The sequence below is a fragment of the Rhinopithecus bieti genome, unplaced genomic scaffold (genome assembly GCF_001698545.2).
Source record: "Rhinopithecus bieti isolate Rb0 unplaced genomic scaffold, ASM169854v2 scaffold_20150, whole genome shotgun sequence".
In the NCBI taxonomy this organism is placed as follows: Eukaryota; Metazoa; Chordata; class Mammalia; order Primates; family Cercopithecidae; genus Rhinopithecus; species Rhinopithecus bieti.
The window spans coordinates 2,492,315-2,520,078 of NW_016810565.1; the positions used below are offsets into that span (position 1 = coordinate 2,492,315).

Below are 27,764 nucleotides of genomic sequence, written 5' to 3' on the forward strand. Positions count from 1 at the left end.
CCCGCCGTCAGTAGTTTGAGACCAGCCTGGCCAACATAACAAAACCCTGTCTCTACCAAAAATACAAAAATTTTCCAGGCGTAGTAGCACACGCCTGTAATCCCAGCCACTTGGGAGGCCCAGGCAGGAGAATCGCTCAAACCTGAGAGGTGGAGGTTGCAGTGAACCAAGATTGCGCTGGTGAGCTGAGATTGCGCCATTGTACTCCAGCATGGGTAACAGAGAGGGACTCTGTCTCAAAAACAAACAAACAAACAAACAAACAAAATTCTGTGTGGAACTATGTACTCAACAGCACCACGTATCAAAACATAGCCCAATTTGGGGACCTTTTGAGATGAACGGGAATTTCTGCGATCATTTTTAATCCCTTTTGTTATCTCCAAGATATTAAAGATTATTGACAGTTATTTCTTCTGTAGAATTGTTGTTCATAGTCATACCATAGGATGTGTTAATAATGACTAAAATTCATTAGGATTCACTGGCTCATGAAAACAAAGGAGATCCACTAACAATGATTAAAATTTTCATCGCCATCTACAAAACAACACAATTACTTGAACCAATCTCTCCAGGCCAAAGTCTTTCCCTCTCATTACCTGGAGGCCATAGGGAGTACTTGTATGGCAGACATACCTGACAGCAATATCTTAACTTAAGCATAACCTGAGAATTACCCTATGATCTAAGAAGAGTGTGTTGTTGGTTCCTAGCTAAGGAATCTAGGAGTGGTCAGCCTGAAGATTCATTCCTTATCTATGAGAAACATCTGAATGCCCATCCCATCCCAAAGTATGTAGGCCACACGGGTTGGAGTCCCTTTGTTTTGGGATGGTTGCCAGGTGGAGTTTGCTAGGGGGAGAGTGCTAAGTGAAAATGCTATATAACTGAATATTTTTATGATGTTAATACTTTATTTTTTTATTTGTTTTCTTTCTTTTTAAAATTATTATTATACTTTAAGTTCTAGGCTACATGTACACAACGTGCAGGTTTGTTACATAAGTATATATATATACACCATGTTGGTTTGCTGCACCCATCAACTCATTTTTTACATTAGGTATTTCTCCTAACTCTATCCTTCCCCAGGCCCCAACCTCCCAACAGGCCCTGGTGTATGATGTTCCCCTCCCTGTGTCGATGTGTTCTCATTTTTCAATTCCCACTTATGAGTGAGAACATGTGGTGTTTGGTTTTCTGTCCTTGTGATATTTTGCTGAGAATGATGGTTTCCAGCTTCATCCATGTCCCTGCAAAGGACATGAACTCATCCTTTTTTGTGGCTGCATAGTATTCTATGGTGTATATGTGCCACATTTTCGTTATCCAGCCTATTATTAATGGACATTTGGGTTGGTTCCAAGTCTTTGCTGTTGTGGATAGTGCCACAATAAACATATGTGTGTATGTGTCTTTATGGTAGCATGATTTATAATCCTTAGGGTAAATACCCAGTAATGGGATTGCTGGGTCAAGTGGTATTTCTAATACTACGTTTTTCATAAGGGATTGTGGTTCTCCTATCCACCCCGCTGCCAATGGATTGCCTTATATGTAAGTCCCCTCAATAAACCTTTGTCTTGTTCGCTGGCTCTGGTCTCTTTTTTGGCCTCTCGAGTATGGTCCCTTCTCTACAGAAGTCAGTAGGGGTGCTGCACCACAGTACTTCACACCTCTTCACCAGTAGCCCTGTGGTATTTTCCTGAAGCTTTCTCCAGTGTCACATTGACTTAGGTAACCACTTTATAACCAGGAAATGCTACTTAAGAAGAAGATTAAGACCTATCCATCTTTTTATGTGGTAAGATCATATCAATTAAAAATGATGAAGAGCTTTTAATAGTGTCTGTAAGCCGTTGGGAGAACATTTGTTTTTACTTTACTTATTAATTTCTTCTCATTGTGTGTGTGTGTGTGTGTGTGTGTGTGTGCATATTGTTTGGTTTTGTTTTTACCATGAAGGCCCTTAGGGTTTTCCATGATCCTACCAAGTACCCTAAGATAATATTGGCTGTCACCCCGTGAAGAGGCAACCTCATGCATCGTATGGAGATGGGGAAGTCTTTTGCCATTTCGAAGGAGAACGATCATGGGTAGGAATTGTGCCAAACATTTACCTATTTTTTCATTTAAAGATTAGAGCTTAAGAAGAAGCCTGCCATCCCTAGTTAATTCTGTCTCTCATCTTTTATCTTGTTCTCACACTAACTCATTTGTGTGCACATACACAGACACTCATGGATAGACACACAGGAACACATGGTACTGGGTGAATAATAAGACAGTTTTCCATAATCCAAGTAAGAAAACCAGGCTCACCCCTTTATAGGCTGTCCTTTTACTATGAAATTCTTTGTGCTTTATCCCACTAATGTTTCCTTTTTACTTCCTGCAATCTCTAGATCTCTAGCTTATTTTTTTTCTTCTAGGGCTTAAATTAGCCTTCTGAAAATCCTTAAGGTAGGGAAAAAAAATCCTCCTCAGGAGAAGAAGTGAGGACCTTGTATCCCTAAACTTTGATGAAAATTCTGCTTCCCAGGCAGCAGTCCCAGGCTTACAAACAAGCTGTAACACCGTGAGATGCACCGGAGACAGGCCTGTCTGTTCCCCCCACCTCCCCTTGCCTGGCTACATATTTCTAACCAGGTTTCACTGCCAATAGAATGCTTCTTGGGTATCTAACCAGGAAATGGAAATGTCACTTAGAGGTTAAAGGCAGCAGGAATTAACAACTGTAAGATATTTAATGGCAAGGTCAGCATTTGTGTACCAGAGAGATGGGTATGAGGAGAAAGGAGTAGAGAGTGGGGGTAGCAGTGAAATCTGCCCAGTTAATTCATCTCCCCCGACTGGCATATTGTTCTAATGGAAACCTACATCACTGGCGCCATTTTCTCTGAACCCACAATCAAATAAGAAGGAAAGAAGTAAATGATTGGTATTCCTATTTTACTGGTTTAAATTATTTTAATATGACTTACATTATTTTACTATCAATACTTATTATTGCTAATAGATTTTAAATTATATTGTTAAATTATTATTGTTCATTTAAGGAAAAAAATGGCATCATGCCTTTTCTCCGAGATGGGCGGAGAGCCTCCGGCAAGCACCATTCAAATCTAATTTATACATTTGTGGAAGGATGAAGCCAAGACTTTCCTCAGGCCATCAACCTAAACTGGATTTCAGAGATGAGAATCTCACTTGTACAATTCAAAAGGCAATCTTTGTGGTGTTACAGCTTTAATTTTTTTAAAGCTTTGACTCTTCACAAGAAACTCTTTACCTTCTACTTTGTTTTCTGTCTCTCGGCTTCGTTCTTCCTTCTCCCAGAGCACATGTCTATTTATACCGCCCCACACTGGCATGAAGGTACACTCAAAAAGACTGTAACCCAGATAATAATTGTTGGTTGCAGATTATTCAATTATGACTTCACTTATTTCTCTAAGGATTACTTAGGACTCTTCTTGGCTGCTGTTTGGTTCTTTCTGCAATCATTGCAGGCAAGAGGGTAAAATGGCAATGCATTAAATTTTTTTTAATAAAAATAGAAATGAAAGACAATCCCTGTAGACAATCCCTTCATTTCCAAATAGAGGGGTGAACTTGTAATAGCCAAAGAAAGCTCAGTAGTCAGGAAACTAATAGCCTGAGAGTAGGTGACACTGCCATCCAGATCCACAGAAAATAACAGAAAAGCATCTGCATTGAAAAGGACTCCCAGGAATAAAAAAGGAAGTATGATTCTCCTACAGGATCCATCAAGAAACTTTTTGCTCCAAGTTACTGAGGCCCTTTCAGTAATCCTGATGAGCAACATGAAGGTGAAATGGCACAGGGAAAATGAAGTTATAACAAGTTAGAGAAAATGTCTGCAAAATTCAAAATTTGCACATTTCATCTCATCTTAGTCATGCTCCTACTGTGTGCTCTGGGAAAAAGGAAATTCTTCCTCTTTTGCAATGTTCACATCTTTAGAAAGGTATTATAGGAAATTAGCAAATTTTAAATTGTCTTTCTCTCCACCGTCACTATCCTCTCTACATTTTATTCACTTCCTAACTTCCATTCCTTCTGCTTCTGTCTTGCTTTTATTTTTCCTGAGTTGTCTTCCTTTGCAGACTAGACAATCTGCAAAGGCAATAAAGGAAATAAAGGGATCATCATTACCACTGCTGGTAAAAAGAGTGAGCTCACAGGCTGCATGAAAGTCAGAGTTGATAACGATTTAATCAAGCTGAGAAAAACAAGGAAAGACTAGAATGCTAAATAATTATCTATAAACGTGAAGTCTTGCATACTGGTAAAAATCAATTGAATTAGTAAAAGATAAAGAAAAAATTCCTTGGCTAGCAGGAGGTGAAAATGATGTGGCAATGTTAGCTGATGTTAAATGTAATAGGAGTCATCAGTATGATGTGTCATTGTGTAAGATAGAACAGAGTCTGGAATAAGGGAGGTAAAATCTCATTTTGCTCCATGCTAGTCTGACTGTATCTAGAGTACTCGGTATATATTGTGAGCATAACACTTTAAGAAGACTCAGAGAGAAGAGGTGAGATTTTATAGAACAGTGAACAGAATGGACACATGAAAGAGGAATGTTCTACCTGATAATGAGAAGACATACCATTATGAGGAACAGCCAGAAGCCTGACAGCCGCCTTTTAGGTTTTCATTACTTCCAGGGCTGAAAAGCCAGCAAACTGGTGCTACTCTAAAGAGTAGAACTAAGGCCAGAGATAGGCAACTCTAAATTTCAAAACGCCATTATTTAAACTACTTGGATCTTTGAACCTAATAATCCATGAGTTTAAGAATGAGGTTTTTGCCTTTGTTTTCCCTCTGTGTCTTTAGGGAAATGGGTTCATATATTTATACCTCAGTTTTCCATCATGGAAGTGAGAATCAATGAGCCTTATTTATGGGTTTTTTAAAAATGTATATTTTGTAAAATATTTTGAAGTGCACAAAATGGTATGTATATGCCAAGAATTAACACCGGCCTCTGCAGTTCGCCTTAGGAAACTAGAGAGCTCTTAGGGTTCCACGGAGGTGGCTGGGAAGGCAGGAAGTAATGAGAAGGTGCTCTCCACTCTTCAGGCGCGTTGCCACTTTTCAATTATTTATGCAGTTTAATCCTATTGAAAAAGCACATTTTGCAAAGAACACCCTCAGGTTCTCTGCATGCTGGAGCTGGCAAAAAGTAATATGGGAAAAATGGGAGTGAGGGTTATGCTTAAAGGAGCTCGTCTGCCCTTCCTCAAGACCCTTAATATTAAAACAGGCAGGTTGCTTAGCTAATAATAACTATGCTCAGGACTTGTCATCTTCAAAGAACTTTAATAAATCCTCATAACACCCTGGTGGGCTGCAGAAGGTAAGTGTTATTATCTCCATTTCATATGAGGAAAACACAGGCACAAAGAGCGAAGGGAAATGGCTTACGGAGATAGCAAGCATAAAGTTAAATTTAGCACTAAGGAATACCTGAGGCCACATGCCTTCCTGCGGCAGTCCCTTCAGTAATGAATCTGGGACAGAACATGTGGGGCCACTCTTAAGAGCTATAGAGCGGGCAGGTGGAAAGCCATGGCCAGACCAAAATGTGTAACTTGAGACACACAAAGGGAGAAAAGGATAAAGAGTTAAAAATCTAGGACAGGAAATTTCATAGAAAAGGAAGGGAAATAAGGACACTCTCCAGTTTTGGCCTGAACATATGCAATTATCTGCCTCTGAAGCCCTGAGATGCTAGGCCAAAATAAAACAGAACAAATAAAATAAAACATTAGGATAACTTCAAAACCTTAGTTTCTACATAAACAGGAACTGAGGAGGAAACTGAAACATTGGGCTGCCTAGGTATATGATCGTTACAATGTCTCCGGGTGGATGGATGAGTGAGGGGAGCAGCTGCTACTTCTAAATCTCTTGCTTCTGCTTCTAAATCATGGACTTCCCCTATGATCTACCTAACAATGTTGGACCCTGCAATTTCAGCCTGTGAATTTTATGATACTTCTTATATGCTGTTTTCAAGCTCTCTTAGTTTGCTTTTTCTTAGATGGAGAAAAGACTCATTCGAGTTGATGTTGATAGTGGATATCACCCCACCAGAGACTGTGATCATAAGATTAGAGCTTGGAGACCCCAAAGAGCATCTGGTCTTCTTTTCAAGCTGAGGATACAGAAAGCCCAGGAAAAAAAAAAAAAAAAAAACATGATTTGCTGAAGGTTACCTACATAGTAAGTAAATGCATGAGAACGGGAAAACAGGTATTTTGCTTTCTGTGATCACTCTTATCAGAGGAAATTCTTACGGCTGCACTTACGACAGCTGCATTAAGAGTCTGTACAATGGAAAGCTTTGCAGAAGCTATTAAACATATGCAGTCTAAGGAAATAAGACGCAGAGAGACGGCTTCAACTTATCCCTTATCTATAAGTTAGCAGTATAACTTTCAAGAGCTCCAACCGCCAAAGCTACGGTCTGCTTTCTGAATTGGTGAAACCACAGTGAAAAAGGAGAAATAAGAGTGTACAGTTTTTGGTGTGTTCTTTTGGCTTTCACATTTATCTAGTCCAATAGATTCAACAAGTATTTCATTGCAAGTTGAAAGGTCGTGTACAACTGTGAAGTGTATTTTCTCAGCCATTTCTCTGAAATAGAGTAAATAATGTTAAGAGAATCTCTCAAGGATCATCTTGTACCTTCCAAGTTTCTAAAATAATATATTAAAAAAGTAAAAAAAAAAAAATCAGAAAAGACCAACCTTATCCTAAGGAAGAAATTTTAAATAGGACTTAAAATGGAACGTAAAATATGTGTCCATTGGCTCAGTGCACTTAGAGCAATTGCCCCCAGCTCACCTGACATGATTTGATGTGTGTGTTGGAAGTGGAAGCGTCAGAGAAGCAAGAGAATAAAATCATGAAAATTTCATATTTGGACATATATGAGTTGTGGGAAAGAATAAACTTTATTTCTCAGCAGTCCCAGGTAGAATGACAACCAACACAGAAAAGAAAAAAAGATTGCAGTCACCATGCTAAATTGAGTTAGGGAGAGCAGAATTTGACAGGATAACGTGCATCTGTTTTGTGTCTGAGTCAACTGTTTGTTTTAGGTTCAGGAGGGAGGCTGGAAGATAGGTTTAGTCTGAGTGGATTGGTTATTTTTCACTCACACGTTTGTTTCAGAATGAAGCATCACTCACTGCCTCTGCAAATGAACACACTACGTGAAACTCATGTCTCCACTTCCCAGTTCTCACACGAAATAGACACTTCCAAAGGCAAGTTATGTCTCAGGGGCAGTGGGCATACAAAGACCTAAGAAGTGGCCCATGATGAGTGTAAGATGGCCATGGTCACGTAATGCCAGGGGCTCACTGACAAAGGAGATTCCTGTCCACGTGATTCTCATCAGGGGCCTTTCTCCCTTCCAACAGTACCCACTCAAAATGTTTAGTATGCTTCATCTACTACAAGAGTCCAGTGAAAGGAAGAATCAGGTGACATCTCTGACAATTCCCCAGATGTATGTCCTTTCCTGGAGTCTTATAAGACCCACTGTCTTATAAAGAAATGCCACTTTAGGAAACTATACATTTCTAACATAATATATGCATCGTCACCTTCCCAAACCAACATGTCTTTTTGCAAAGGACATTAAATTGAATCATACATTTATTTTGAAACTCAGTAGAGTTGGGCTGAATCGAAGAAAGAAACATTTGTCACAGGGTTTAAGTGGGGTTTTCTTTTTTTTGTATTTTCTATGGACTGATTTGGACTGATTATCTATTTTTTCAGGCTCACTATCCTAGAAAAACCATATTCCAAAAGCCAGTCCACACCTTACATGCACTCTCAGCACTTGACTCAGTTCTATTTATTCTTAAAGTTTTCGCCCTTCTAAATGTCTCTGATTTAATTGCTCCCTTTTTTGCCTTCCCATAATATTTTGTTGATACAAGTGTCATTAATGTCAATTAAGTAAATGAATGAACTGACCAATGAGCACAATGACATATTTTAATATGAGGGTAATGACTTTGGATTCAAAAGATCCTGAGTTTAAATTCTGGCTTTACCATTTAGGAGCTCTTTGACTGTGAGTAAGCCCCTTGCCTCTCAGTGCCTCAGAACCCTCATCTGTAGAATGGGAATAAAATAGTTACCCTGTAAAGTAGTTATGAGATTTAGGTGTCATATACAGAAGGCACTCAGCACAGCTTACTTAAAAAGGGCTCAATAAATGCTATTATTAGCTTACTGTATTATAGTTAATTGTGCATGCAATTTTATTTTATAAGCAATAGAGAGTCAGTGAAGCTTATTAAGCAAGGAGGTGGCATTAGAAAGGTGTTTTGGAATCCAAACTAGGAAATAGTAAGGAAATGAAGAGCTATCAAGTAACCTAGATAAATAAGCAAGAACAAAATCATACACTTAGTTATATCACCCTGGCAAAATGAACACAGCCTGAGTGAAAATGCCTAATAATTAGCAAAAGCTGTTCCTCGGATCCTTGCCATCTCCTCTGTGAATGAGGATTGGAGAACAGGCCAAAGAATTAGAAGACTTGGTTTGTGCTGGTTTTCTCCTACTTAGCAGCTGTGTCCCTAAGGAATCCACCTAGCCCAATGACTGTTCTTGGTTTCTGGGTAGCTACTCTTTCCTCTATTTCCTGTATCTGAGCATAGAGCTCAATATCATTGCATAACTTGAGCTGAAGACATCCTCCACTCTCTCTGTCCCAAAAGTTCAGCAAAAGCCAGTAATATGTAACCCCCACTGCAAATCTCTAATTCTCCTTAGTTGTACTTCAATACTGGTGATACAAGACCAAAAAAAAAAAGATTAAAATTATGAAGATGGGATATTTTACAGGTAAAATGTGATGCTTCCCTTCTGTGGTCAAATCATAGCATTCTTTTTCTAGGGAAGCAGGGAATAGATTTGAATAGGGCATTGTTGTTGAGCAGATTGCCTTACTATTGCTGAATAATGGAGAGGAGAAAAGGAAGGCAGAACAAGTAGAGACTTAAAAGGAAGGATTGGAGTTAGACATTATGGGGAATGCCTTGAATTTCAGTATGGACATACAGATAGGCTACACAGAAAAGTTGTGAAAATCTTCTTCCCTAACATGCTGAAGAATAGGAGAAAAGAGTCTCATACCTCAACAATTTCAGGTCACCAGGGTCGATGTTACTACAGCATTCTGAAAGGCCGTTGGAAGCCTCGATCTTCTGTCTCTTTGGATGTAAACCTAAGAATAGAAACTACATTTTGAGTGGAAAATAAACTTCTACTGTGAACTCCTATAGTCTCAGCTTGGGCTCTGAGAATCCAGAAGAGGTATCACACTTTGTAGGTTTTTCACCACCAATGATGTGCTGACACTACTTAAATAAAACCAGGGCCCCTAAGACTTCATTACTCTGCTTCCAAAATCTTGGTGACCTTCGCTGGCAACAGGATGTGGATCACAGGGAGCTGAAGTAACCCAATAACACAGGCATCTTAACCATTTTAGGAGAGTGAAAACCATTTAACCCCCAATGTAATGGCTGTGGTGTCTGTCTGAGAAAGAAAGAAATTGGCTTTAACTTACACTGCATTGACCTGCGAGAGAAATAGAAAGGCAAAATAGGAAGGCAAAATTGTTGAGCACCTCTCAGATCTACCTGTTAGCAGTTTGTGACTTTAGACCCAAGAAGCACTGGCATGGAGTAAATCTAATCACATTTAGACACAGCCCTATAGTAAATAGAGGGAAAAAGAAAGATATTACAGGACTATAATCTTCTTGGAGCTGTAAGCCGAAAAGGAAAATCCAGTGAAGGATGATGAAGTTAGCTGCCCTGCTTTTAAACACAGAAGACTTACAGAGGTGAACATAGCCTGTACAAGGCCAGTGTATATCTGGTATTGACAGGGCCTTGAGTGGCAAAGTCTGTGGAACTGAAGGTAGCCTGTAATGCTGCCCTAGTTTAGCAAGGGCTGGAAGCAGCTCAGCAGAGAGCCTTGGGCTGAAGCTGCCTGTATTTGTCACCTGCAAATGATTACAAAGAAGTAACTTGAGAGACAGCTGTCAACACCTGCCATATTCCTTGCCCTGTGATCCTCCTGTCTATGTCGTTATTGGCACATGATCTCCATCTGCAGGCTATAGTGTCATCTTGATGGCAGCACCAATCCTGTTCTTTGTCAGTGAGGAGGTAAAAGCACTAGATAAATGCTCAGTATTTGGCATCAAGGTGGTCACGTTGCTGGCTCATTCTGACCTTGCACTGTAATTCTGGAAGTTTGATCCTAATGTAGTTCTCATACTTGCTACTTTTATGATTATATACAGTCATGCACATGATCATAACATGACCTAACGATGGGGATACATTCTGGGAAATTGCACTGTTAAGTGATTTCATTGTTGTGCAACATCATAGAGTGCACTTACACAAGCCCAGACGGTACATATATTTATATATACATTTTTTAAAATACGGAAAACCAAACATCCCAGCACCATTACTAAATACCAACAATTTCCCCTACTTGATCTGCAATGCCAATATTGGGTTTCTCTATATGCTCCATTATAATCTTATACAACCACTGTCATACATGTGGTCCATTATTGATTGAAATATCTTTATGTAGCATGACCACATATATAAATATAACATATAATAATGTGTATAAGGATTATATATAATTATGAGATATAGTACTGTATATTACACATAATGAAAGCAGTCACTCTGAGAACTAAACTATTATGTATATTATATATGATTATGTTATGATTTTTTAAAGTTATATATAATTATATAATACATAACTTAATATATGTATATATAATTTGCATTTATATACTTATGTAGTACTCAATAGTTATAAATTATTTATATACATTATTTATATATACTGTATGGATACTTATTAAGGTTTGAATGTGTTCCCCAAAGTTCACGTGTGGAAACCTAATCCCCAATGCAAGGCTGTTGAGAGGCGGGGCTTTTAAGAGGTAATTATGTCACAAGGAATCCTTATGAATGAATTAATGCCATTGTTCCAGGAGTAAGTTATCACAGGAGTGAGTTCCTAATTTAAAAAAAAAAAAATGAGTTTGGCATCCTTTCTCTCCCACAAGTATGCTTTTTTGCCCTTCTACCGACTGCCATCAGATGATGCAGCAAGAAAGCCCTCACTATATATCGGCCCCTCAACCTTGGACTTCTCAGCCACTAGAACTGTAAGAAATAAATTCTCATTCTTTTAAATTACCCAGTCTCAACTATTATCTTATAGCAGCACAAAAAGGACTAAGACCATATATATATATACACCCACACATATATATATAAAAACACACGTGTATATATATGTAAATATGTGTGTCTACATATATTTATACAAACACACACACACTCAAGTAGAAGTACGTATCTTGCTCACGTAAATTTTCAAGCAAGCAGCTGTCATTCAAACAGTGGTTGGAGGATCCCAGCTCTACCTTTTTTGGGCTCTATCACCTTGAACTGTAGCTTCCAGTCTCTGTATCCATCTGCAACAAGTCAGCAGAAGGCAAAAGAGCAAGAAGAGCTGTGAGGAGAGTTTTTATGGACCAGACTAGGGTGAGGGTCTTTGGTTTAAAATCCTGCCTACATTCCTTTAATGTTTATGTGCAGTTTTAGGTGACAGCTGTATCCACTCCTGCAAATATTTTTATCCTTTAGTGAACCACATTTTAAAGGTATTCTTGGAATAGAACCTGGACCAAATAAGTGAGATTTTCATAAACTGCCTTTGTTCTTAGTTCTGTGAAATATTCTGCTATGATAAATAGTAAGCCTTATTACCATCCATCTTTTCGGTTTAGGTAAAATCTGTGAGGCCTCTCTCTCTGTATGGTTTTGAAAAGGGAATTTTCCCAGTGCCTAATTTTGTGAAGTACTCTTCTGACTGTGCAAAGAGAAAAAGCAACGCTTCAAAATGGGAATCCAAGAATTCTGTTTCAAATTACACTTATTCACACATTAATTATTGTTACTATTAATACTGTAGTATTTATAGAGCATAATTTATTTGCAAACACTTCATAAACACTAGTTTCTAAACAAAATAATGGATTAGCAAATATTAATTACAAAGTCATTAAATGGAAGAATAGTTGAATGGGGACTGCAATTTGAGGTTAGAATCCCCATTCTCGTTGGGGTTTCTTTCACGGACACTCACTCTATCTCTTTGGGTTCTGTAACTTCCTTACTTGAAAAAGGAGGGCTATAAAATCTCAGTGATAAGAATCAGATCCTGTTTGAGCACTAACAATAGTCCACATTAAGGGCCTGCTACATATTCATAGCCTTGGAGAGTGCAGATAAAAATATGACTTTTGAAATTTTGATTTGTGATCATTTCTGAATCCATATGTACTCATTAAATGCCACTGAATACATTTTTAATAATGAGGAGGAATTTGACAAACGACCTGTCTGAGCTGAACAAAGAGATTTCACACAGTGCATTTCACACAGCAGAGAAAATACCCAGAGAGTGTTAAAATCCCATTTGTTAAAGTATATTGTATTATGTTCAAACTATCCATTTGAAGACTGGTTGCTTATAATAATTATTGTCATGGTGCCTTATATGCCTATCTTAGTGACTAATGGGGAAATTGACCCCATATCTGCAAAATAAATAGGTTTGATGCGAATTTTGAGTCCACACACTTCCTAGCAGTATTTTTACTGCAAGGGAAACTGTTCTTATTGTCACATTAAGCTCTCCTTTAGAACAAGGTTTCAACATTTTCTTTTTGTATTTGTAATCTCTTTGTTCTATAAGAATTCAAATCAATAGAGAAGATAAGAAGTGACCTTCACGTAAATTAAGAGAATAAAAAAGGAACTTGTATTAATAATCAAGAAAAAAAGAGAAAAATCAATATTTATTGAGTTGTTTTGTGCCAGGTACTGTGCTAGATATTTGTGCCCTAGGTTATTTCAAGTTGGGGATGGCAAACAGAGACAAGTTTATTTAGTTAACTTTCCATTATCCAACGGATTCATTTGTTGACTAGTATTACTGTTATTATTGTTGTGACATATTATGCATTTTTAAATTATTTAATTACAGTCTGGTCTTTCTTCTTCTATTAGAAAGTTCAGAACTCTTCATCCTCATACCTCTCAGCTGATAATTACCTAGAGAATGTGAATATTTAATTTATAATGCTTAGTTTATAATGGTGTAATTCAGAAAGTATACCTGCAAAAGAAGTAAATCAAGGTGTGGTCCAAACTCAAATATAAACTTTTTTTATTACTTCATATTTGAATTCTCATCGATGATGCTAAGTTCTATTAGTGTGGCTAACCAAGAGTTATCTGTAGAGATTACTGTATTTCCACCAATTTCGTCTTTTGGGAAGCAGAAGAAAACCACATGGATCTCAGTTATTTAAAGTTCATTTTTAGCAAATAGCAGATATAATTCCAAAATAATTGAAAACTGGTAAAATACAGAAGGCAATGTGGTAAATAGGATAAATACAAAGAAATAGGACTGTAGACCTAGGTAGATGCTTGGAGATCATACGGTCCAGCTTACATTACAGGTTAAAAATTCAGAACAAACATGTTAAATGATTTGCCTAAAATCAAACAGCAGGGGATACCAAAGGCTAGCATTCTGAATTTTTTTAAATAGCTGATTAGTTTTTTATTTCCCTAAACACAACAATAGGCAGATATCTTGCTGCTTTATTAACTCTTATTTTGCAAGTATCAAATACCAAAGGAAAATGCATTTTACAGCTAGTAAAACCATATCAGGCTATTTTGGTTTTGATCCTCAAAATGTGAAATAACACTAGAGAGAATATAGTGAACAAATAAGAAACTTTGTCCCAAGTTATGGAAGCATTGAAAAAAGTAATAGTTTTTGTACTGGGTAATACCAGAACAAAGAGAACAAAATCTCTTATTTATTTTAAAATATTTAATTGACAAAATTGTATATATTTCAGATGTGCATGTGATAATTTAATATATATATACATTGCATCATGATTACCTGAGAATGCTGTTTCTCTGCCACATCTCAAAAAGCGCTGGTTTATTTGTGAGACTGTATTCCTTCGTGTGGAAAATACGGTGAGTATAATCTTTTGTCTTTAGTGACATTTCTAGATGTCTCCCTTCCCCATTTCCACCTGAAACAAATGAATAAACAAACAAACCTTTATGTTAAAGGCATTGTCCCTTCCTGATTGCTTTTTAGTAACCTTCTCTGTCTTTCTGAAGACTGGACTTTTTTTCTTTAACATTCAACATCTTCAATTGCTCTTTAATATAGCTCAATACCCTAATCCCCTCTGTTTCAAAGGCCTTTGCTACAATCAGCCAATCAGTCCCCTGACTGCCGGTTCTGAAGAAGAAACTCACACTCAGACTCACAATGCTTATTCTAGTCTCTTACTCAACAATCAACACAGAAAGCTTCTGTGACCAAATGTGAAGCATGGGGTTTCCCCACACACCAGTCAGTTCTGCAGCAGACACCAGTTGGTGTAGTCCAAGTCAATTCTGACATTATTTACCTGGCAATAGTGTCAGATCCCACCTGCTGAAGGCTCAGTCCCACAAGACTGCCCCACTCTCCATCAGACACCAGTCTCAAGTCTGGGCCTCAGGGACTTCTGACTGACTTCTGACACTGGCTCCAAGTTAGGGCTCCCACAACCCTCTTCTTTAGATTTCATCAATTTGCTAGATCAGCACATAGAACTCAGAGAGACACCTATGTTTACCAGTTTATTACAAAGGCTATTACAAAAGGTAGAGATGAAGAAACACACAGAGTGAGGTAGGGAGAAGGGGTGAAGCACTTTCATGCCCTCCTCAGGCCCACCACCCTCCAGGAACCTCCAGAAGCTCTCAGAATCTAGAACTTTTGGGATTTTGTGGAGGCTTCATTTCCTAGACATGATTTATTAAACCATTGGCCATTGGTGATCAACTTAACCTTTAGCTTCTCTCTCTTCCCTGGAGTCTGGGGAGTAGAATTGAAAGTCCCAGCCCTCTCATCCTGCCTTGGTCGTTCTGGTGACCAGCCCCATCCTGAAGCTATCGATCAATCACTAACACACAAAAAGACAGCACTTTCAAGATTCCAAGGATTTTAGGAATTGTATGCCAGGAAATTCGGTCAAATATCAAACAGGCCGGGCGCGGTGGCTCAAGCCTGTAATCCAGCACTTTGGGAGGCCGAGACAGGCGGATCACGAGGTCAGGAGATCGAGACCATCCTGGCTAACACAGTGAAACCCTGTCTCTACTAACAAAATATAAAAAAACTAGCCGGGCGAGGTGGCGGGCGCCTGTAGTCCCAGCTACTCAGGAGGCTGAGGCAGGAGAATGGCGTAAAAACCTGGGAGGTGGAGCTTGCAATGAGCTGAGATCCGGTCACTGCACTCCAGCCGGGGTGACAGAGCGAGACTCCGTCTCAAAAAAAAGCAAAACAAACAAACAAAAAAAACCAAATATCAAACATACGTTTGTCAATATCACACTGGTGTTTCACCTTTGTAATCTTTATACCAAGTATTCCTGTATCTAATTCTCACCCTGCTGCAGTTCATATCACATCTAAATCTCCAATCCATGAACACAATCAGTTCTCTCTATTCCTAACCTCCCTCCTATCTTCACTGTACTCTTTGCCCAGCTTAGATTTTATGATCCATCATTAGATACAACCATTATCTACTATCCCCTCCCTCCTTTCTCTCTTCTACTCCAGTAAAAAATCCAGCTCATCAGAACTAACTTTCCATCTTTTCTGTGCCTGCACCCAAGCAGTTAAATATTACAAGAAAATGGTTTGACGGGGATGACTGGATTAATACTAAATTCATAAATACTAAGCCATAATAGGCAGTAAACATGTTGAAAATCCTACTTTGGCAGAAATTTCGATTTTGTGTTCTTTGACGCGTGCTTTCTCCTCTCTTCTTACATATATCCTGCATGCCACACATCCTGGCAGTTCCTGGCGTTGCCTCACACTTCACTGAGGAAATAAAACCCATCAAGCAGGAAATCCTTTACTTCCTTCCACCGAAGCCTCAACCATCTCCTCCAGCATTTCTCTTGTTATGCTGGAGTGATATTTCACCTACTGTTAAATGCTGGCTCCTCCACTTGTGCCCATGATCTTGCACCAATTCAAGTTCCTTATTCCTTCAGTAATGTTTTCTCCCATTCATTTATTTATCCAACAAATATTATTTGAGATTCTATAAAATATAAAAATTCCTTTGGCTTTATGGAGACCACAGAAAGGAACCTGTATTTTGTTTCTTTCATGAGTTTGACCAGGATGGTGGCATGATGTGATTCACATTTTTTTTTTTTTTTTTTTTTTTTTTTGAGATGGAGTCTTGCTTTGTCACCCAGGCTGGAGTGCAGTGATGCAATCTCGGCTCACTGCAAGTTCCACCTCCCAGGTTCAAGCAATTCTCCTGCCTCGGCCTCCCAAGTAGTTGGGACAACAGGTGCGTGCCACCACGCAGGACTAATTTTGTGTGTGTGTGTGTGTGTATTTTTAGTAGAGACGGGATTTCACTGTGTTAGCCAGGATGGTCTCGATCTCCTAAGCTCGTGATTTGCCTGCCTCGGCCTCCCAAAATGCTGGGATTACAGGCATGATCCACCTAGCCCGGCCGTGATTCACATTTTAAAAGATATCAGTGCTATTGTTGAACTATAGAGTTAGAATGAGGAACAAAAGAAACATCCATTGCCACAGAGCAAGGAAGAGAAGACAGTGGCTTGGACTAAGATGGCAACAGTTGAAGTGGTGGGAAATGGTAGATTCTGGAGATATATAGATAGGTATAGACAGATAGATATAGAAACATAGACATAGATTTTTTGAGACAGGCTAGAGTATAGTGGAATGATCATAACTCACTATAACCTCAAATTTCTTGGCTCAAGCAATCCTTCCATCTCAGCTTCCCAAGTAGCTAGGAATACAGGCACACACCATCATGCCCAGCTAATTTTAAAAAAATATTTTATAGAAATGGAGTCTCATTACTTTGCCCAGGTTGGTCTCAAACTGCTAACCTCAAGCAATCCTCCCACCTTGGCCTCTTGAAGTGCTGGGATTACAGGCATGAGCCAGTGCACCTGACCATAAGATTTATATTTTGAGCTAACATCAAAATGACTTGCTGACAGCAGAGAGATGTGTGTGTGTGTGTGTGTGTGTGTGTGTGTGTGTGTGTGTGTGTGAGAGAGACAGCGAGAGAGAGAGCGAGAGTGAGAGAGAGATGAATTATGAATGCAACCTAAAGTTGGGGCCGGGGAAATTGGGTGGAGAGTGGGATTGGTTATGCAGGTGAGGAAACAAAGAGGAGCAAGTTTTGTTGGGGGCAAGAGTGGGGAATCAAAAACGTGTTAGGCTAACTTTGGAAGATCCATTGGATATCCAGATGGAGATGTGGAATAGATGTATGTACATATCAGCCTACCTCTCAGGGGAGACAGAGTCCACATACAGATGCTGCTTAAAGTTAGAGATCTTGATGAGATCAACCAGGAGACAAATTCTCTGATCAAATTCTCTAGACTCATTTCCTCTACCTCCTCAGCTATCATTTATTAAAAAACTAAGAATGAAGAAATAATCCAAACATATATAAAACTGCAAAAAATAAGATAATAGTCAAGCAACCCCTACCAAGATTGAAAGATATTAACATTTTTTTCTGTATTTTCTCAGATGTCTCTCTTTTAGTTTTAAGAATTAAAGTATTACAGAAATAACTAAAGGTCTGTTCTACTATATTTTGCCTCCCCAATCTAGAGGTAACCATTTTCCTAAAGTTGATGTATATCTTTCCCATGAACATTTTAAAATTTCATGTTTCTATACACACTCACAATTTTTTAAACACTATGCCATGTCTTTAAATTTTTGTAAATGATATTTATGCAATTATTAGTAATAATTTTCATTAATTACCGTTGTTATTACTATTATGCAATTATTGACAATGCTCTTTATCTCAACATTTTGTTTTGAAATGTATTCATACTGATATAGATTAATTTCTTATATTTTACTTCCTATCTATATTATATCATTGTTTGAATAAGATAATTTTAGCCATTCCATGTGGATGGACAGTCAGACCATCTCCCTTGAATCTCTATTATCCCAGGGCTTCAATGATCACCCTTGCATATGTCACTTGTGCATGTGGGCGAGTTTCTCCAGGGTACATACTGAGAAGTAAAGAGCCAAGTCATATTGATAGGTATACTCCACTTCTCCGACTCCTGTATTTCCAAATTGCCTTCCAAAACAGGTTTTCCTAATTTACAAAGCCTCCTGAAGTATATGTATGAGAATTCCTGTTTCCTTACATGCTCAACAGCACTTGGTGTAATTAATTTGCTTAATGTTTGCCAATTTGTTGAATATGAAAGGTTATTTTGGTGTTGTCTTTTTCTCTTTTCTTACACTTCTGACTTTCTGTCTTGCCACTCCACTAAATTGTCTGCTTTCAGCCATCAATGATTTCTATGAAGTTAATAAATTGAATGGAGCATTCTTCATCTTCCTGTAGCTCTACAGGCCAACAGCATCCAACTTAGTTGATCACTCCCTGTTTGAAACACTCTCCTCTCAATCATATGGAGAGAATACATTCCCCTTACCTCTCTGACAGATCCTTCTTAATCTCTTTTCTCACTAACTTCTCCTGTTCTGCAAGGGCTGACATAGGCTTTTATTATTTTTCTACTATTCATTCTTAAATGATATAACCCTTCCCCATGACTTTAAATACCCACTTTATAATAATGCCTACCAATGATACTGTTCGGCAATTCTGTTTCTAATTTTTGCTTGATATCTGTACTTTGATGTATAATAAATACCTCAAACTCAGCATGTTAAAAAATGGAACTCTTTATTACCAGTTCCTTCACCACCTAGACTTCCCCCAAAGTGTGTCTCTTTCAGTAAATGACCCATCCTCATCCATTGATTTACTAATTCAAAAGCCTTGGTGTCAGACTCTGCACTTCTGTTCTCTCAGCTCCCATATCTAATTTACAACCTGGACATGTTTTTTTTCCCTCCAGAATGCATTCTGTAACACTCCACTTCTCTCCTTGGTCTCTGCCACCACTTCAGTTCAAGTTTACCACAATCCTTAAGTTTCTGTTTCCTCAATTCAACTACTGTCCCATGAAAGGCCATTTCTGTATGACAGCCGGAGTAGGATTTTAAAATGCAAATCAGATTATGACCATTTCCTGTTTAATGTGTCCAAGAATTTCCTATTTCACTTGTTGCACTTAGACTAAATTTAGCATATTTATGGGCTTAATCCTTCTGTCAGCTTCTCCGACATTATCTCACTCCCCATTCCCTCCCTCTCACCACGCTTCACTCACACTGGTGTTCCAGCCGTTCCACAAACACACTCTCTCCTGCCTTAACACAAAGGTTACTGCTATTCTCTTCCGTCAAGATATTGTTCATATGATTTGCTTCTTATCCATCAAGTCTCAATTTAAATGTAACTTCTTCAGAGAGATCTGCTTGAACCATAGCATCCCAGGGCAGCGGGAGTGAGAAAAAAGGAAAGTGAAGTAGGAAAAGATGGGAGGCGGATCCAAGGAGATGTGTTGCCCTGCCAACCACTGCTTCTCTGCTTCCTGACAGTGAGGAAACACAGCTCCACACTTGCACCTGCTTGGCCACAGTGAACATTGCAGAATTGGCTGGGTATCAGAGGGATCAGAGGATTAGAGTTTTTGCCCTGTTTCCTCCCGTCTTCTCTCTCCCACTGGTCCATGTTCACTTTGCAGGGAAGCTAATCCTCAGCACTTCTGATTTATGCCACGGAGCCTTTTGGCGTCAATACAGGGAGCCAAGCCCCACATCCTGCCTTGAATTTTACCTGAGTTCTGGAAGTGGCAGGAGATGCTGCAAAGCCAAGGCATGTGCCTGGAGGCGTCTGGAGATAGCAGCCCGTGGACTCACATGGAATTCAGCGTGTGGTAGCATTTTCTGTGTCATAGAAGTGCTGAGCATGTGAGACACAGGTGAGACCAAGAGAATAAGAACAGTACTTCAGATGTGTCAGATCCACGTTGTCAGTTTTATCTCAGGTACCAACCTTAGATTGTAAGTAGAGGTAAGTGGCTGGCACACTCACAAGGGTTTTGCTTAAGAAAGGGAAGAAATAAAGTTACCCAGAAGGAATGATGAAGAAGCCAGGACTAGGAAGAGTGGAAAGCTCTTACCACTCCTCGTCCTAAAAGGGCAAAGGGAGGGGACACTGACTTCAAAACCTGGTGAAAGCTGCAGCTATGATAAGCCATCTACCAAGTGCTGTAGCCTCTAGGAAGATGGTAATTATTATTGGAGTCTTGGCAGGGCAGGGAGGGAATAAAAGGGAGTAATAAATACTCTCTAGAGCAGCCATCCAATCTTATACCAGTGTCACTCATTGGCCAACTCTGACCAGAAGCTGGAGGGAAAGGGAAACTAGGGCAGTTGTAAAGGTGAGCATCTCAAGAAAAAAAGTGAAACAAGGAAGAGTGAAAAAGTGGATCGGGGATGGAGTGCTAACAGAAGCATTCCAGTATAGGAGGACAGACTTTAAGTGACAAGTGGACAGGATTCATTTATTATTCATTGATGGTCCTGCCACCTGGTACAAGTTCACCAGGTTATTTTATTTTGAATGAATGAATGAATGAACTTAGAAAGTATGCTTCCAGTCTTCAGCTTTGCATATAGAAACTGTAGAAATTGTGGAACTCTATAAGGCTCAAATTTCATATTTCCCTGGGAAAACAGAGTTGCTGAAATAATATATACAAATAAATTGCGAGTTTTCACTTCTGTCTCCAGTATAGAAACCAAAGTAATCAGGATTTTAAAAATGTAAAATTCAACACATCAATATAAATTGTACATTTTTATTATAAATTACATATGAGACATATGTGTGTGCATGTAAACACATGTATGTATATCTATCTATCTATCTATGTATCTATCTATCTATCTACCTATCTGTCTATCTATGTATCCATCTATCTATCTATAAAGGAATACCTCACAGAGGTATTGGGAATTGACTCCAAACCACAGCAATAAGGCAAATACTACAATAATCTATCACATACATTTTTTGTTTTACCCAGGTTTATGAAAGTTACAATTACACTATACTAACTCAGGAAGCTTGTACTAGCATTATGTATAAAAAGAACAATGTACTTGCTTACCCTCACTTAAAAATCTTTATTGCTAAAAAAAAAATACCAATGATTATCTCAGATTTCAGCAGGTGGTAATCTTGTTGCTGGCGGAGGGTCTTGCCTCAATGTTGTTGGCTGCTGACTGATGAGGGTGAAAGTCACATCTTACATGGATGGCAGCAGGAAAAGAGAGAGAACTTGTGCAGGAGACTTTTCTTAATAAAACCATCTGATCTCATGATACTTATTCACTATCATGAAAACAGCATGGAAAAGACTTATCCCCGTGATTCAATTACATCCCACCAGGTCCCTCTCACAATACATGGGAATTATAGGAGCTATAAGATGATATTTGGGTAAGAACACAGGACCAAACCATATCATTCTGTCCCTGGGCCCTCCAAAATGTCATGTCTTCACATTTCAAAACCAATCATGCCTTTCCAACAGTCCCCCAAAGTCTTTAATTCATTTCAGCCTTAACTCAAAAGTCCACAGTCCAAAGTCTCCTCTGAGACAAGGCAAGTTCCTTCTACCTATGAGCTTGTAAAAGCAAAAGCAAATTAGTTACTTCCTAGATACAGCAGGGGTACAGGCATTGAGTAAACACAGTCATTCCATATGGGAGAAATTGGCCAAAACAAAGTGACTACAGGCTGCATGCAATTCCAAAATCCAGTGGGGCAGTCAAATCTTAAAGCTCCAAAGTTATCTCCTTTGACTCCATGTCTCACATCCAGGTCATGCTAAAGCAAGAGGTGGGTTCCCATGGTCTTGGGCAGCTCTACCCCTGTGGCTCTGCAGGGTACAGCCTCCCCACTGGCTGCTTTCACAGGCTGGCATTTAGTGTCTGGGGCTTTTCCAGGTGCAGACCCCCTCTGTGTAGCGGGTCCAGCCCCACATTTCCCTTCTGCACTGCCCCAGCAGAAGTTCTCCATGACAGCCCTGCCCCTGCAGCAAACTTCTGCCTGGACATCCAGGCATTTCTATACATCCTCTGAAATCTAGGTGGAGGTTCCCAAGCCTCAGTTCTTGACTTCTGTTCATCCACAGACTCAACATTACATGGAAGTTGAAAAGGTTTGGGGCTTGCACCCTCTGAAGCCACAACCCTAGCTGCATCTTCACCCTTTTTAGTAATGACTGGAGCAGCTGAGATGCAGAACACTAAGTCCTAGACTGTACACAACATACAGACCCTGGGCCCGGCCCACAAAACCATTTCTTTCTCTTAGGCCTCCAGGCCTGTGATGAGAAGGGCTGCCATGAAGACCTCTGACATGCCCTGGAGGCATTTTCCCCACTGTCTTGGGGATTCACGTTTTGACTCCTTGTTACTTATGGAAATTTCTGCAGCTGGCTTGAATTTCTCCTTGGAAAATGGGATATTCTTTTCTACTGTGTGGTCAGGTTGCAAACTTTCCAAACTTTTATGCTCTGATTACCTTATAAAACTGAATGCCTTTAACAGCATCCAAGTCACATCCTGAATGCTTTGCTGCTTAGAAATTTCTTCTGTCAGATACTCTAAACAATCTCTCCCAATCAAACTTTCACAAATCTCTAGGGCAGGAGCAAAATCCCACCAGTTTCTTTGCTAAAACATAACAAGAGTTACCTTTGCTCCAGGTTCCAACACATTGCTAATTCTCATCTGAGACCACCTCTGTCTGGACTTTATTGTTCATATCACCATCAGAATTTTTGTCAAAGCCCCATTCAACAAGTCTCTAGGAAGTTCCAAACTTTCCCACATTTTCCTGTTTTCCTCTGAGCCCTCCACACAGTTCCAACCTGTGCCTGTTCTGTTACACATTCCAAAGTTGCTTCCACATTTTGGTCTCTTTTCAGCAGCACCCCACCCTGGTACTAATGTACTGTATTAGTCTGTTGTCATGCTGCTGAAAAAGACATACCTGAGACTGGGCAATTTACAAAAGAAAGACATTTATTCAACTTAAAGTTTCACATGGCTGAAGAGGCCTCACATCATGGCAGAAGGAAGGAGCAAGTCATGTCTTACATGGATAGCAGCAGGAAAAGAAAGAGAGCTTGTCTGGAGATCTCCTCTTAATAAAGCCATTAGATTGCATGAGACTAATTCACTATCATGAGAACAGCACAAGAAAGACTTGCCCCCATGATTCAATTACCTCCCACTGGGTCCCTCCCACAACACATGGGAATTCAAGATGAGATTTGGGTGGGGACACAGCCAATCCATATCAAACCCTCAATGTTCTCCATGAGGATTGGAATCAACTCCTAAACTCTAGGAAATGTTTACCTTTTGACCTCCTCTCATGAATTATGAATATTTTTAATGACGTCTTGAATGGTAAATTTATTCTGGAAGGTTTTCAGGTTACTTTGGCCAAATCCATAAGAGGAATCACTCTGTGTGGCAGCTGTAGCCTTACAAAATGTATTTCTTGAATAATAAGACTTGAAAGGTTGAAATTGATCCTTGTTCTTTTATCCATAGGCTACAGAATGAATGTTGTTAGTAAGCATGAAAACTACATTAATCTCCTTGTATATCTCCATCAGAGCTCTTGGATGACCAGGTGCATTGTCATTGGGCAGTAATATTTTGAAAGCAATCTTTTTTCTTAGTAGCAGGTCTCAACATTGGGCGTAGAATATTCAATAAACCATGCTTTAAAAAGATGAGCTGTCACCCAGGCTTGATTGTCCTATTTATATAGTACAGGCATAAAAGATCTAGTGACATTTTTAAGGGCCCTAGGATATTTAAAATAATAAATGAGCATTCGCTTTGACTTAAAGTCACCAGCTGCATTGCGTCCAGATAAAAGAGTTAGCCTTTGTCAGCTTTAGCTAAGGCTTTGAAGCTTTGAAGACAAGCATTGACTTATTCTCTTTAACTATGAAAGTCCCATATGATCTTCTTCTGAGAAAAGGCTATTTCATCTACATGGAAAATCTGTTGTTTAATATAGCCATCTTCATCAATGAACTTAGCTATGTTCTGGATAATTTGCTGAGGCTTCTACATCAGCATTTGCTGCTTCACCTTGCACTTTTATGTTATGGAGATGACCACTTAAATCTCATCAATCAGCCTCTGATTGATAGATTCAAACTTTCCTTCTACAGTGTCCTCACGTCTCTCAGCCTTCAAGGAAGTGAAGAGAGTTAGGATCTTGCTCTGCATTAGAACTTTTCTTCAGGGAATATTGTGCTGGCTTGATATTTTATCCACATCACTAAAACATTCTCTATATTGTCCATAGGGCTGTTTTGCTTTATTTTCATTTGTGTGTTCACTGGATTAACACTTTTAATCTTCTGTGGGAACTTTTCTTTGCAGTCAGAACTTTGCTAAATGGAGAAAGAGGTCTAGCTTTTGGCCTGTCTAGGCTTTCAACATGCCTTCCACACTAGCTTAATCATTTCTAGTTTTTGATTTAAAGTGAGAGACATGTGAGTCTTTTTATCATCTGAACAGTTAGAAGTCATTTTAGGTTTATTAACTGGCATAATTTTAATATTGTTTTGTCTCAGAGAATAGGAGGGTCCAAGGAGAGGGAGGGAGAGGGGGGATCATCAGAATGCACCCAACATTTATCAAATAAGTTTGCTACCTTATATTGTTCCCAGACTGAACCACGGCTTGGGCTATTTATTCTCGCAGCCCAATAATAAGATGCAGATGAACTGGGAAAGAAGAGAGTTTATTTCTGTAACCGAGTACAGGGAGAAGGCTGGGAAACTATTTCCAGACCAATTCAAAATTAAGAGGTTTTCCAGAGCTTACATATCTTCTAAGCTATATGTCTGCATGTAAGTGTGTAACTTCTTCTAATCTGTAACTAAGGTTTGAGTCCTGAAGACCTTCCTCTGGAGCCTCAGTAAATGTACTTCAGCTAGACAGGTCCAGTCGCTAGGGTGATTCCCTTATCTTGTCTCCTGGTAAATCATGGAGGCCTGGGGAGTTCCTTCAGACCCCAATACAACTTGTTTGTGGAGGGCTGGGGAGTTTCTTCAGATCTGCAATAAAACTTGATTAATCCTAAACGAGTCCTGTTAAGAATTTCTTCATTATGTTGCCACGCTTCAAGGCCCAGGAAAGGCCTGTGCAAAACTTGATGGGCTTTTGTTACATTCCAGCCTTTGTATAAGGGCACTGGCTCTCTCAGCTGTAATACCTAACTTCACCACTTAGTGCTGAAACAGTTGTCATGGAGGCCTGCCTCTTCCACTACTAGTGAGACCTGTCCTGCCACAATATGGGCATATCTCATGGTATCCAAAAACAAAATGGGTTTTGAGAAAAGTTAGTATTTGTGTTTTCTATTATGAGCAATGTAAGTTTCTCCAATTATTTAGGTCTCCATTTATTTAGGTCTTCTTCAATGTCTGTCTATTTTATACTGATATAATGATTTCCACAAACGTCTTGTACATGTTTTGAAAAACATTTTTCCAAGGAATCTTATGTTTTCCTTGGAAATGGGCTTCTTTTTTCTCAGTTACATTGCATATTCTAACTGTTGACTTTTCTACATTGTTCTTGTACACTGATTAACAATAATCAACTTTCTAAAATTAATTTTAATAAATTTATCTGTAAATTCATATTATTTGAGAGTAATGATAATTCTATTTCTTCCATTCCAATAATTTTTGTACTTTTACTCTGCACTGACCAGAACCTGAAATATAATGCTGTTTAGATGTAGCAATCGTTATTCCGTATTTTAAGGAAATTAAAATGTTATCTTAAAAGTTTTCAATTTTTAGCTTCAAAGCTACCTTGGAGATAGAATTATATGCAGTCCAAATTACAAGAAGAGTTAACTCAGATTCAGTCCTGTCTCCTCTAATTTTTAGCCAGACATATTAGAAAAGTGAGGCACAGAGGGAATGATACTGGGGAGAAAGAGAGATAAAGACAGAGACAGAGAGATAGAGAGTCAAAAAGCCAGAGAGACAGGGACAGAGGGAGACACACATAGAGACATATAGAGACAGAGAGGCAGAGACAGGTGGACAAAAGAGAGGGAGAGAGAAATAGAGAAAGAGAGAGAGAGAGAGAGAGAGAAAGACAGACAGAGACAGAGACAGAGACCGGTTCTCTGTTTATCTACAGATTGATAAGAAGGGTAACATTCTGTTGAATAAGCTCAACTGCTTCTGGAATTGGTGATTATTTCAGAAAGGAAAGTGGATACTTAGAAAGAGGACAATAGGCAGAAGGAGGCAGAGAAATGAGAAAAAGCTGAGGAAACAATCACTTACTAGTTTGGTTGTTTTTCCAACTATTCTCTTTCCAACATTTATATTCTAGCATTGCCACTTGTTATACATCTTCCATTTCTGTCCATTCCTTCTTCACTGTGCTACTGATTTCTGTTCTCCTTCACTCACATGACTTGGAAAAATCAGGCAAACTCCATCCTGGGACAAGGGGAATTGACATCTGTTATACCAATAAGCAATCAAGGCACCTCCCAGCACCTGCCTTTGGTCCTGAGAAGAAATAACCCTATACAAATAAAAAAAACCTCTTATATTCAGTATTTGTAACTATTAAATGTTCCCATTATTTGAATTTTCCAGATAGCTAAGGCTTCATAATTTAAATATACCTTATATATATAATCATTTTGATGGAAATCTTTCTAAAATGTATTGCAAACTTATTTTCCTTACTAAACAGAATATTCTTGACATAAGTTAATCTTTTCTTGATGACTCAGGGCCATTGGTATGGCTCAAATATAGATATGCCCTCAGGGATGATTGCGGAACTAAGGGCTGTGTGGCTAACACTTACTGGCCGTAGGCTGCTAGACATTTCCAGTTAATGTATCTTCTGTCCCTTCTGTTTCTGACACTTGTCACTTTTCAGTGCGCTTGCTTCTAACAGCACCCCTCCTACTTTTCTGCTTCTAATTTGTTCTCCACTGTAACTTTGGAAGAACTGGTGGTTGCCAGGGGAAACCAGGAAACCAAGGTTATGAAATCAGTACTCTGAATATCCTTGGCTGTGGCCTGGGGAGGGTTTTATCCTCTGCTTCCAGAATAGAGAAGAATTCAGGCATTAGATAATTTTCTTTTTTGAGGTCCAGAGGTCTTGTTGGGGGTACTTAGGACATTTCACTTTTGAAGCTGTAGCAAAAGGAAGATAACCCTATTATAAAGGCTTGGAAATCTTTGAATCATTTGTTCAGGAGAACAAATACGGATTTTTTTCTTTTTGTGAAGTGTTGGTGAGGGCTCAGTATGTCCTTTATATAGGGATCACCCTAGGTTGAGACCCATATTAAGTATAATTAGTAAAATAGAGCCATGCACACTCTATCAACGTTCTAAAAAGGGGTCCAGTCAGCAGCAGGCCCTGGTCAGAAATGTTTCGTGAGGTCAACAAGTCTCATAAATGCAACTGCGGGTTACCTCATT

The 27,764-nt window shown here is 39.0% G+C and overlaps 1 long non-coding RNA gene across 5 annotated transcripts in view; it reads right to left on the reverse strand.

Annotated features, from left to right (window-relative positions):
- Window positions 1-26,751, reverse strand: part of LOC108542293 (uncharacterized) — an 83,217-nt gene extending 56,466 nt beyond the window's left edge. For 4 of the 5 annotated variants that reach the window (XR_001889219.1, XR_001889217.1, XR_001889218.1 and 1 more), the window contains exons 1-2: window positions 14,110-14,434; window positions 9,202-9,292 (exon numbers count right to left, since the gene is read on the reverse strand). This is a non-coding gene — a long non-coding RNA (uncharacterized LOC108542293). Of the gene's footprint in view, window positions 1-9,201; window positions 9,293-14,109; window positions 14,435-26,600 lie in introns of those variants that run through there. The other variant, XR_001889221.1, reaches the window with a different exon arrangement.
- Between the last annotated feature and the right edge of the window lie 1,013 nt (window positions 26,752-27,764).